The following is a 10,373-nucleotide window of genomic DNA, read 5'->3' as shown; positions in this document are numbered from 1 at the left end:
GGAGAGATAGTTGAGGTTGTTGCTGACATTCTGCTTTGTAAGTTCACATAAATTTCCTCTTTAGGGATACTTGACTGTAAATGGTAGACATCAATTTTTTTTATAAGTACATCATCATATTTTTTAAATTGAGATAAAATCGACATATTAGTTTCAAGTGCCCAACATAATGATTAGATATTTGTGTATAATGCAAAATGATCACTGCAGTAAGCCTAGTTAACGTCCGTCGCCACATAAGGTTACAACTTCTTTTTTGTGATAAGAACTTTAAAGATCTACTCTCTTACCAACTTTCAAATATACAATACCGTATTATTAACTCTAGTCACTATGCTATACATTACAACTCCATGATACTTACCATATAACTGGAAGTTTGTACCTTTTGACTACCTGCACTCATTTTGCCCACCTCACAATCCATGTCTCTGGCATCACCAATCTCTTCTCTGTATCTATTAATCTGCTTTTATTTTTTAAGGTTCCACATATAAGTAAGAGCACATGGTATTTGTCTTTCTCTGTCTTATTTTACTTAATATAATGCCCTCAAGTTCCATCCATGTTGTCACAAATGGCAAGATTTCATTCTTCTTAGGGCCAAATAATATTCCATTGTATGTGTATACCACATTTTTTTGATCCATTCGTCCATCAGTGGACACTTAGGTGACCTCCCAGTCTTGGCTATTATGAAAAATGCTGCAATGAACATGGGAATGCATGTATCTTTTCAAGTTAGTGTTTTTGTTTCCTTTGGATGAATACTCAGAAGTGGGATTGTTGGATCACACGGTAGTTCTATCTTTTTTTTTTTTTTTTTTTTTTTAGGAATCTCCGTACTGTCTTCTATATTGACTACACTGACTTATATACAACCAACATTTCCTTTTCTCTACATCATCATTAACACTTGTTATTTTTTGCCTTATTGATAATAGCCATTCTAATAGGTGTGAGGTGATAGCTCACTGTAGTTTGATTTGTATTTTCTTGATGATTAATGATGTTGTGTACTTTTTCATGTACCTGTTGACCATCTCTAAGTCTTTGTAAATGTCTATTCAGATCCTCTGCGCATTTTTTTAAATTTTTTATTTTTTTATAAACATATAATGTATTATTAGCCCCAGGGGTACAAGTCTGTGAATCGCCAGGTCTACACACTTCACAGCACCCACCATTGCACATACCCCTCACCCAATGTCCATAACCCCACCACCCTCTCCCGACCCCCTCCCCCCAGCAATGCTCAGTTTGTTTTGTGAGATTAAGAGTCTCTTATGCTTTGTCTTCCTCCCGATCTCATCTTGTTTCATTTATTCTTTTCCTACCCACCACGCAGCATCCCCACTTCCTCATATCAGGGAGATCATATGATAGTTGTCTTTCTCCAGTTGACTTATTTCGCTAAGCATAATACCCTCTAGCTCCATCCGCATCGCCGCAAATTCCTCTGCCCATTTTTAATTGGATTATTTGTTTTGTTTTGTTGCTACTGAGTTACATGAGTTCTTTATATATTTTAGATATTGTCCTTTTTTCAGGTAACACGATTGGCAAATGTTTTTTCCCATTCAGTATGTTGCCTTTAATTTGTTAGTGATTTTCTTTGCTATGCAAAAGAATTTTACTTTGATATAATCTCATTTATTTCTGCTTCTCCTTTTCTCTCTGCCTGCCTCTCTGCTTACTGTGGTTTCTCGCTGTCAAACAAATAAACAAAATCTTAAAAAATAAGAAGAAAAAAAAAGAAACTATAGGCCAATATTTTTTATGAATACTGATGCAAAAATCCTTAACAAAATATTAGCAAACCAAATCCAATAGCATATTATGAGGATTAAACCCCACCATCAACTGAGGTTTATCACAAGAATTGCAAGGGTGGGCTGCCTGGGTGGCTCAGTGGGTTAAGCCTCTGCTTCAGCTCAGGTCATGATCTCAGGGTCCTGGGATCGAGTCCTGCATCGGGCTCTCTGCTAGGCAGGGAGCCTGCTCTCTCCTCTCTCTCTCTACTTGTGATCTCTCTGTGTCAAATAAATAAAATCTTAAAAGAAAAAAAAGAATTGCAAGGGTGATTCTACGTAAGAAAACAAATCACTGTAACACACTACATTAATAAAATGAAAGGAAAAGAAACCATGATCATCTCAATTGATGCAGAAAAAAAAATTGAAAACACTCAGAAAACTAGGATAAATAGAAACTTCCTCAACATGATAAAGGACATTTAGGAAAAATCTGCATCTAAGATCAAAATCAATGCTGAAATACTGAAAGCTTTCCCTCTAACATTAAGATCAAGACAGGAAAGACTGCTTTCACAGCTCCTATTTTTGAACTGGAATTGCTGCCCAAGGCAGTTGAACAAGAAAAAAACCAGCCAAACAAACAAGAGCCAATCAAATTGGAAAGGAAGAAGTAAAACTTTCTCTATTCACAGATGATATGATCCTATTTCCCAAGAATCCACATAAATACTATTAGTGTTAATAAATTCAACAAAATTTTGGGATACAAGATCAACATGCAAAAATCAGTGTGTTTCTACATACCGGCAATGAATAATACACAAAGGATATTAAGAAACAATTCAACTTGCAATAGCGTCAAAAAGAATACAATAACTAGGAATATATTTACCCAAATAGGTAAAAAACAGAAAACTACAAAACATTGCTGAAAGAAATTAAAGACAACATAAATGGAAAGACATCCCATGTTTATGGACTAAATCTTAATATTGTTGGGGCGCCTAAATCTTAACCCATTGAGTGGGTTAAGCCTCTGCCTTCAGCTCAGGTCATGATCTCAGGGTCCTGGGATCGAGTCTCGCATCGGGCTCTCTGCTCAGCGGGGAGCCTGCTTCCCACTCTCTCTGTCTCTGCCTGCCTCTCTGCCTACTTGTGATTTCTCTCTCTCTGTCAAATAAGTAAATAAAATCTTAAAAATTTTTTTTTCAAAGTGAAATTATTGGTTTAATTAGCAGAAAGCTCAGGATTAAGACTGCTTTTTGATAAGTCATAAATTAGAGGCTAAAATAAATGTGATTGTGGATCTTTTGTAATATGAAGGCAGTAAGAATTTAGGCAGTTTATTAAAGAAAATCTAAAAATTAAAATATATTATATAGAAATACAAAATATAAGATCTTGTTCTTAAAAAATTTTTTAAAAAGATCTTAATACTGTCAAGATGACAATACTACCCAGCACAATCTTACATTTAATGAATTCCCCATCAGTCTTCAAATGGCCTGTTTTACAGAAATGGAAAACTGATCCTTAAATTTATATAGAGTTGTGAGTTGCCTGGAATAACTAAGAGTCAAAAAGAACACAATTCATGTGTAGCTTATTAGGAACAGAAGGCTAAAAAAAGATAAGGCTGTTGGAGCTGGTCACAAAGAGTTGCACTAAACAAATACCACTTAGATGTTTGCTATACTGCAACAGATGACAGGCATTGGAGTGACAGCAGCTTCTGTCCCCAAATAATCTGTGTCAGGGGTTGGCAAACAAAAACTTGAGGGACAGATCCAACTCTTTTTTTTTTTTTCCCAGTGAGGTGAAATTCACAATCTAAAAAAAATTAATAAACTATTTTTTCAGAACAGTTTAAGGCTCACAACAAAATTGAACAGAATGTATAGAGAGTTCCCATATACCCCTTATCGCTATACATGCACAATATCCCCCATCAACACCTTGCACTGGAGGCTACGTTTGTTTTATATATATATATATATATATATATATATATATGGACTGATTATCTAACCACATCATTATCACCCAAAGTCCCTGGTTTGGATTAGGGTTTACTTTGTCATTGTATATTGCATAGGTTTTGACAAATGTGTAACAGCATATATCTATGATTATGATATCATACCGAGTATCTTCACTGCCTTAAAAATTCTATGTTCTGCCTGTTCTTACCTCCTTCCACACCATCAAACCCAGACAACCAATGATCTTTTTACTTACAGTTTTGCCTTTTCCAGAATGTCATATAGTTGGAATTATACAGTGTATAACACTTTCAGATTGGCTTCTTTCACTTAATAATATGCATTTAAGTTTCCTTTATGCCTTTTCATGGTTTGATAGCTCACTTTTCTTTAGTACTGAATAATATTCCATACTCTGGATATACCATAGGTTGTGTATCCATTCACCTACTGAAGGACCTCTGGGTTGCTTCCAAGTTTTGGGAATCATGAATAAAGCTGCTCTAAACATCTTTGTAAAAGTTTTTGTATGGACATACATTTTCAGTTCATTTGAGTAAATACCAAGGAGCATAACTGCTGGACCATATGGTAAGAGTGTGTTCTATTTTGTAAGAAATTACCAAACTGACTCCCAAGAATGGCTATTATCATTTTGCATTCCCCCAGTAATGAGTAAGTGCTCCTTTTGCTCCACATTCTTGTCTGCATTTGGTATCGCTGGTGTTTTAGATTTTGGTCATTCTAATAAGTATGTAATCATATCTTATTGATGTTTTATTTTGCAATTCTCCAATGGCATATGATGTTGAACATCTTTTCATATGCTTGTCATCTACATACCTTCTCAATATACCACAGTTTAGGTCTTCTGCCCATTTTTAAATTGGTATTGTTGAGCTCTAAGTATTCCTTGTATATTTTGGATAACAGTCCTTTATCAGATGTCTTTTATGATACTTTCTCCTTGTCTGTGGCTTGTCTTTTCATTCTCCTGACCCAGTCTTTTGCAGAGCAGATGTTTTTCAATTTTTTTCTTTTTAAAGAATTTACTTATTTATTTGACAGAGACCACAAGTAGGCAGAAAGGCAGACAGAGAGATAGAGAGTGGAAGAAGCAGGCTTCCCGCTGAGCAGAGAGCCTGATGTGGGGCTCGACCCCAGGACCCTGGGATCATGACCCGAGCCAAAGGCAGAGGCTTTAACCCATTGAGCCATCCAGGCGCCCCAGATTTTTTCAATTTTAGTGAACTCCAGCTTATCAAACACTTCTTTCATGGATCGTACCTTTGATGTTGTACCTAAAAAGTCATTACTATACTCAAGGTCATTTATGTTTTGTCCTCTGTTATCTCCTAGGAGTTATATAGTTTTGCGTTTATATTTAGGTCTAATATCCACTTTGAGTTAATTTTTGTGAAGGGTATAAAGTATGGGTCTAGATTCATGTTTTTGCATATGAATGTTGAGTTGTTCTATACCATCTGTTGAAAAGATTGTTTTTTGCTCCATTATATTGTCTTTGCTCCTTTGCTAAAGATAAGTGGACTATTTTTGTGTGGGTCTATTTATAAGCTCTATATTCTGTTCCATTAATCTATTTGTCTATTCTTTCAATGCCACACTATCTTGATTTCTGTGGCTTTTCAGTAAGTCTTTGTTCTTCAGTATCGTGTGTCTATTCTGGGCTTTTGTCTCTCCATATTAACTTTTGACTCAGTGTGTCAATTTCCACAAAATAACCTGCTGGAATCTTTATTGGAATTGCATTGAATCTATAGATCAATTGGGAAGAATTGACACCGTGCTGAGGGTGCTTCTGGAAGAGAGTCAGATTTGAACCAGCAGACTGTGTAAAGGTCACCCTCACCATTGTGGGTGGGCATCATCCAATCCATTCAAAAAAACAGAAGGAGGGCAAATCTGTCCTATGCTTGAGCTGGGATATCCATCTTCTCCTGCCCTCAGTCAGCAGTACTCCAGGTTCTTGGGCATTTGGTCTTGGGCAGTGACTTAAACCATCAGCTCCTTTGGTCCTCAAACCTTCAGACTTGGAGTGAATTGCATCACTTGTTTTTCTGGTTCTCTAGCTTACAGACAACAGATCATGGGACTTCTTGGTCTCTGTAATTGTATGAGCCAATTCCTATAATAAATCTCTTACACACACACCCATAGCTTATTGGTTGTGTTTTTCTGGAGCCCTAATATACTCTTCTATCTTAGCATATCAATTGTACTTTTTTTTTTTAAGATTTTATTTATTTGAGAGAGAGAGAGAGAGAGAGTGCACCAGCAGTGGGGGAGGGGCAGAGGGAGAAGCACACTCCCAGCCCTGTGCAGGCGCTCCATCCCAGGACCCTGGGATCATGACCTGAGCCGAAGGCAGACACGAGACCAACTGAGCCACCCAGGTGCCCTCAATTACACTTTTTAAAAAACTTTTTAAAGTGGTTGCCCTAGAGTTTACAATATGCATTTATAATTCATCAGAGTTTACTTTCAAATAACATTATTTTGCTTCACAGGTAGTACAAGCATCTTGTAACACCAAATTATTCCTACTTTAAAATAATTACAAATTTACGGGAAGTTGCAAAAATGGTACAGAGAGGTCCTGTGTACTGTCCACATCGTGTTCCCCACTGGTAACATTTTACATAATTTTAGAACAATAACAGAACCAGGAAATTGTTATTAGCACAATCCAAAGACCTTATTAAAATTTCACCAGTTGCACATACATATATCTGTGTGTAGGTTTGTGTGCATGTATGTGGTTCTATGCAATATTATCATGTGTAGATTTGAGTAACCGCCACCACTGACTAGAATGTTTATTGCTATATGCAAGGGGAAGTTTGAAACGAGTCATTTAATGAGAGAGTAGGGAGCAGGGACAGAGGCAGGGAAGGAGAGAGACAGAGAGGGAGAGAAGAGAATCATACAGTGAATTGTTCATGTCTAAGAGACTCAAGATAATGTGGCAATCTGCTATCTAAAGAGACAGTCAATTCAATGATATGCAGACCTACATGTGGCTAACAGGCAGTGAAATTTTCCTAGTACGGAACCCCATAAGATCACTAAAGATAAGGAAATAATTTATATGAGACCCAAGACTATTCAAGTAAGACCATTTCTGCCTGCAGAATATGAGAATAGTAAACAATAACCCGAGTGCTCCTAGGATTTTAGGCAACCAGAGGCAGAGGAACGCAGGAATGTTTCCCTTAAGCAGGGAATAGAAGAAGGAGCATGTGTCCACCACGGCCAGACTTTAGCACTCCTGGACTGTGGCCATTTGGCACTATGAAAACAAAGCATATCTAACAAATTCCCAAAAGTATCTAGGGGTTGTGATACCTCCAATCAAAAAGCACAAATGTCTTCCTCTTCTACAGGAAGAATATTCTTCTCCCTAACTTCCTCAGTTCCTGTTTCCACTCACCAGAGCTTTCTTTCTTTGTGTTTTTTTTTTTTTTCCTCCAGAAACTGCCAATGAGGGGGCATTTGGATTTTTTTTTTTTTCTTTTTGGAAGATATGGATTTTTAAAGTTTTTTTTTTTTTTTAAGATTTTATTTATTTATTTGACAGAAAGAGCAAGAGAGCACAAGTAGGCAGAGCAGCAGAGTAAGAGGGAGAAGCAGGTTCCCCACTGAGCAGGGAGCCTGATGTGGGGCTTGATCCCAGAATCCTGGGATTATGACCTGAGCCAGAGGCGATGCTTAACCAACTGAGTCACCCAGGTTCCGCTAAAGTTATTTTTATATATGCTTTTATTATGGAAAGTGAAAGTTTTCTTACACATGACTGTCTTCCATCCTGGCTGATCTATCTCGAGTAGGCCTGAGCCCATACCATCAAAAGTGACCATTACCAATAGGAGAGAAGGGGATACCATTCTATCAGAGCTGAAATGTAAAACCAAGGTTACCAATTGTATGAAAGGCCTTGGCTAAGACTTTATTCAAAGCATTTTAATGGCACTCAGGGAAGACTGGTTTGTTAAAATCTAGCAATTCTTTTTCTATCAACCTAAGAACTTCAGATAGGGGGCGCCTGGGTAGCTCAGTGGGTTAAAGCCTCTGCCTTCGGTTCAGGTCATGATCTCAGGGTCCTGGGATCAAGCCCCGCATTGGGCTCTCTGCTCGGCAGGGAGCCTGCTTACCCCTCTCTCTGCCTGCTTCTCTGCCTACTTGTGATTTCTCTCGCTGTCAAATAAATAAATAAAATCTTAAAAAAAAAAAAAAAAAAGAACTTCAGAGAGGGTCACCTGGGTGGCTCAGTCAGTGATAAGCATCTGCCTCTGGCTCAGGTCATAATCCCAGGGTTCTGGGATGGAGTTCCACATCAGGCTCTTTGCTAAGCAATGAGTCTGTTTCACCCTCTACCCTTTCTCCCTGCTCATGATCTCTCTCTCTCTCTCAAATAAATAAGTAAAATATCAAAAAAAATTTTTAATTTAAAAAAGGAACTTCAAGGAGGTTTAACTTCCAAGAAAAGGAGAATTCAATTTAATGTGGGCTTACTGTTTGTTGTATTAACCCACTAAGATGGGTACCGCGGACTCTTCAAAAGAAGCATTCGTTTTGTTACTTGATCTCAAGGAGGTTAAAGTTTCACTGGGATAATAGCATATTAACCATGAAAATAATTAGAGATCTCAGATATAGTTCCCATCAGAAGTAATTTAAAAAGAGGTGAGACTAGGGAAGAGATGGTTATGGTTCTGGAGAGCCACATACATCTTTCTGGAGGAGGATGGAAATGGGGAGCTGGGGGTAGTGGTATGCAACAGAATTGGAAAGGGAGAAGGAAGGGATGTTTAAGGAAATGTAATTATTGAAAGTAACATTCTTCAACACATTTCAGAAACCAGAAGCTTGGCAGGCAGACTGGAAAATAAAACATTGAGGAGGGGAGCTGATGTCTGTTGCACTTTCATCGTTTTAAAGTTGTATTTGTCCTATGCCAAGGAATAGCCTTTCACATCAGAACATAAGGTAGTCCAGGAATTAAAAAGGATGTAATTTCTATAGCATCAACACCTACAACATTCTCCATGAAGACTCTCTTTTGTTCTCAACCATGACCTAATTTCTATGCACTTTAAGTGGGTCCCTTGGAGGCTTGTAGATCAAACCCCTCATCTTAAAATTCTTAATTTTAACATAAGTAGGTGTTTAGAGGGAAGCAATGACACGCTTTGAAGCTTATTTGTAGTGGAAAAGTATCAAGACTAGTATCTTGACATTCTGTGTACTTAGTAATGTTCTGATTAAATCCCGTTTTTATTGTGCCGTTTACTTTGGGAGGCATATCTTGACTTAAGAACAAGAATGTTTAGCAATGAACTAATATTTGTTTTGCCAAAACAGTCAGCTAAGAGTAAGTTTGTGTGCTGTCAGAAGCACATTTTAAGGTATTAAATTATAGCATATGGTGTTAGTCTTTTTCCTTTGGTTGTGAAAGGACCTTGTCCTGAGGGTCTATAGGCCTTGACTCATGGGGACTTGTTTGATGGCCGCTTACCTTCAGCACCACCCTGGCTTCATGAAAAGATACAGAGACATGAGTAGAGGGAGCAGCCAGTGCTCTTTCCAAATGGGAATGAAGAAGGGGCTGAATGGAGAATGCTTTCCTCCTTGATTCTGGCAGTTGTTTCTCTGCTCATAATGGAAATAAGGTAGCTTATATTTGAACCCACTTTTTACAATTATTGGACTTTTATAAATGGTTGAAATTCTGTTTCCATTCTGAATGGACAAATCCAGGAGAGGCCAGGGTTCCATTGCTCTGCCTATTGTGCCCCATGGGCCTCTGGGGAGCCCTTTCATTTATTCATCTGTCTTTTATCCACTTTGCACACTTGGGCTTCAGTTTTGAGATAAATTCTGCTCAAAATAGGAAGAAGCAATCCTGACGGACGCTACTGTGACAAGAACTTGCTGAGTATCTTTGCCAGAGGCAGCAGATTCTGAGGCTGGATTTTTATTACTGGTAAGGACAACAAATGAGGACAATTAGGCACTGCAAAGATATTTCCGGTAACAGTTGTTTTTCTGATCATAGTGGCTGATCCTTTAAACATATAATTGAATTTTAAAATGAACTATGCTTCTATTCAGGTAAAAGGAAATTCACGATGTTGAAATTTGTATATTAACTTGTTCTCATTTTCCAAAGTAAGAGTCGCTAGTGAGGAGAAATGACCCTGTGGTGTTATTACAGTTTGTGTGTTATAGATACAGCTCTGTTCCCCTTTCACCTTCCCCAGAACTGGAGTTTCTGGCGGAGAATCCAGGTGCGCATCCATGCTATGATTTGGCTTGGGACACTAAATCTAAATCAATTCTTACATTTTACAGAAGGGAGACAGGGTCAGAGGAAACTCTTGGAATTTTATCAGTGGAGTGAGACTCAGTGTAGTATCTTTAAGCACCATAGTTTAAAAGTCATTTATCATCAGAAGAAGAAAACCCATATTGCAAAGGTAACAAACTAAAGAGGGCAACTCTTGAGCAATATTATACCAAGTTGTAATTGAGGTAAACAATCGGTTAAGATCAAAGTTTAGCTAGTGTAGGTCTTCCTTGGAGAATCAGACCCATATCACAACAGTACCTGATG

The sequence above is a fragment of the Mustela erminea genome, chromosome 5 (assembly GCF_009829155.1).
Source record: "Mustela erminea isolate mMusErm1 chromosome 5, mMusErm1.Pri, whole genome shotgun sequence".
Lineage (NCBI taxonomy): Eukaryota > Metazoa > Chordata > Mammalia > Carnivora > Mustelidae > Mustela > Mustela erminea.
This window is presented reverse-complemented; position numbering follows the sequence as displayed.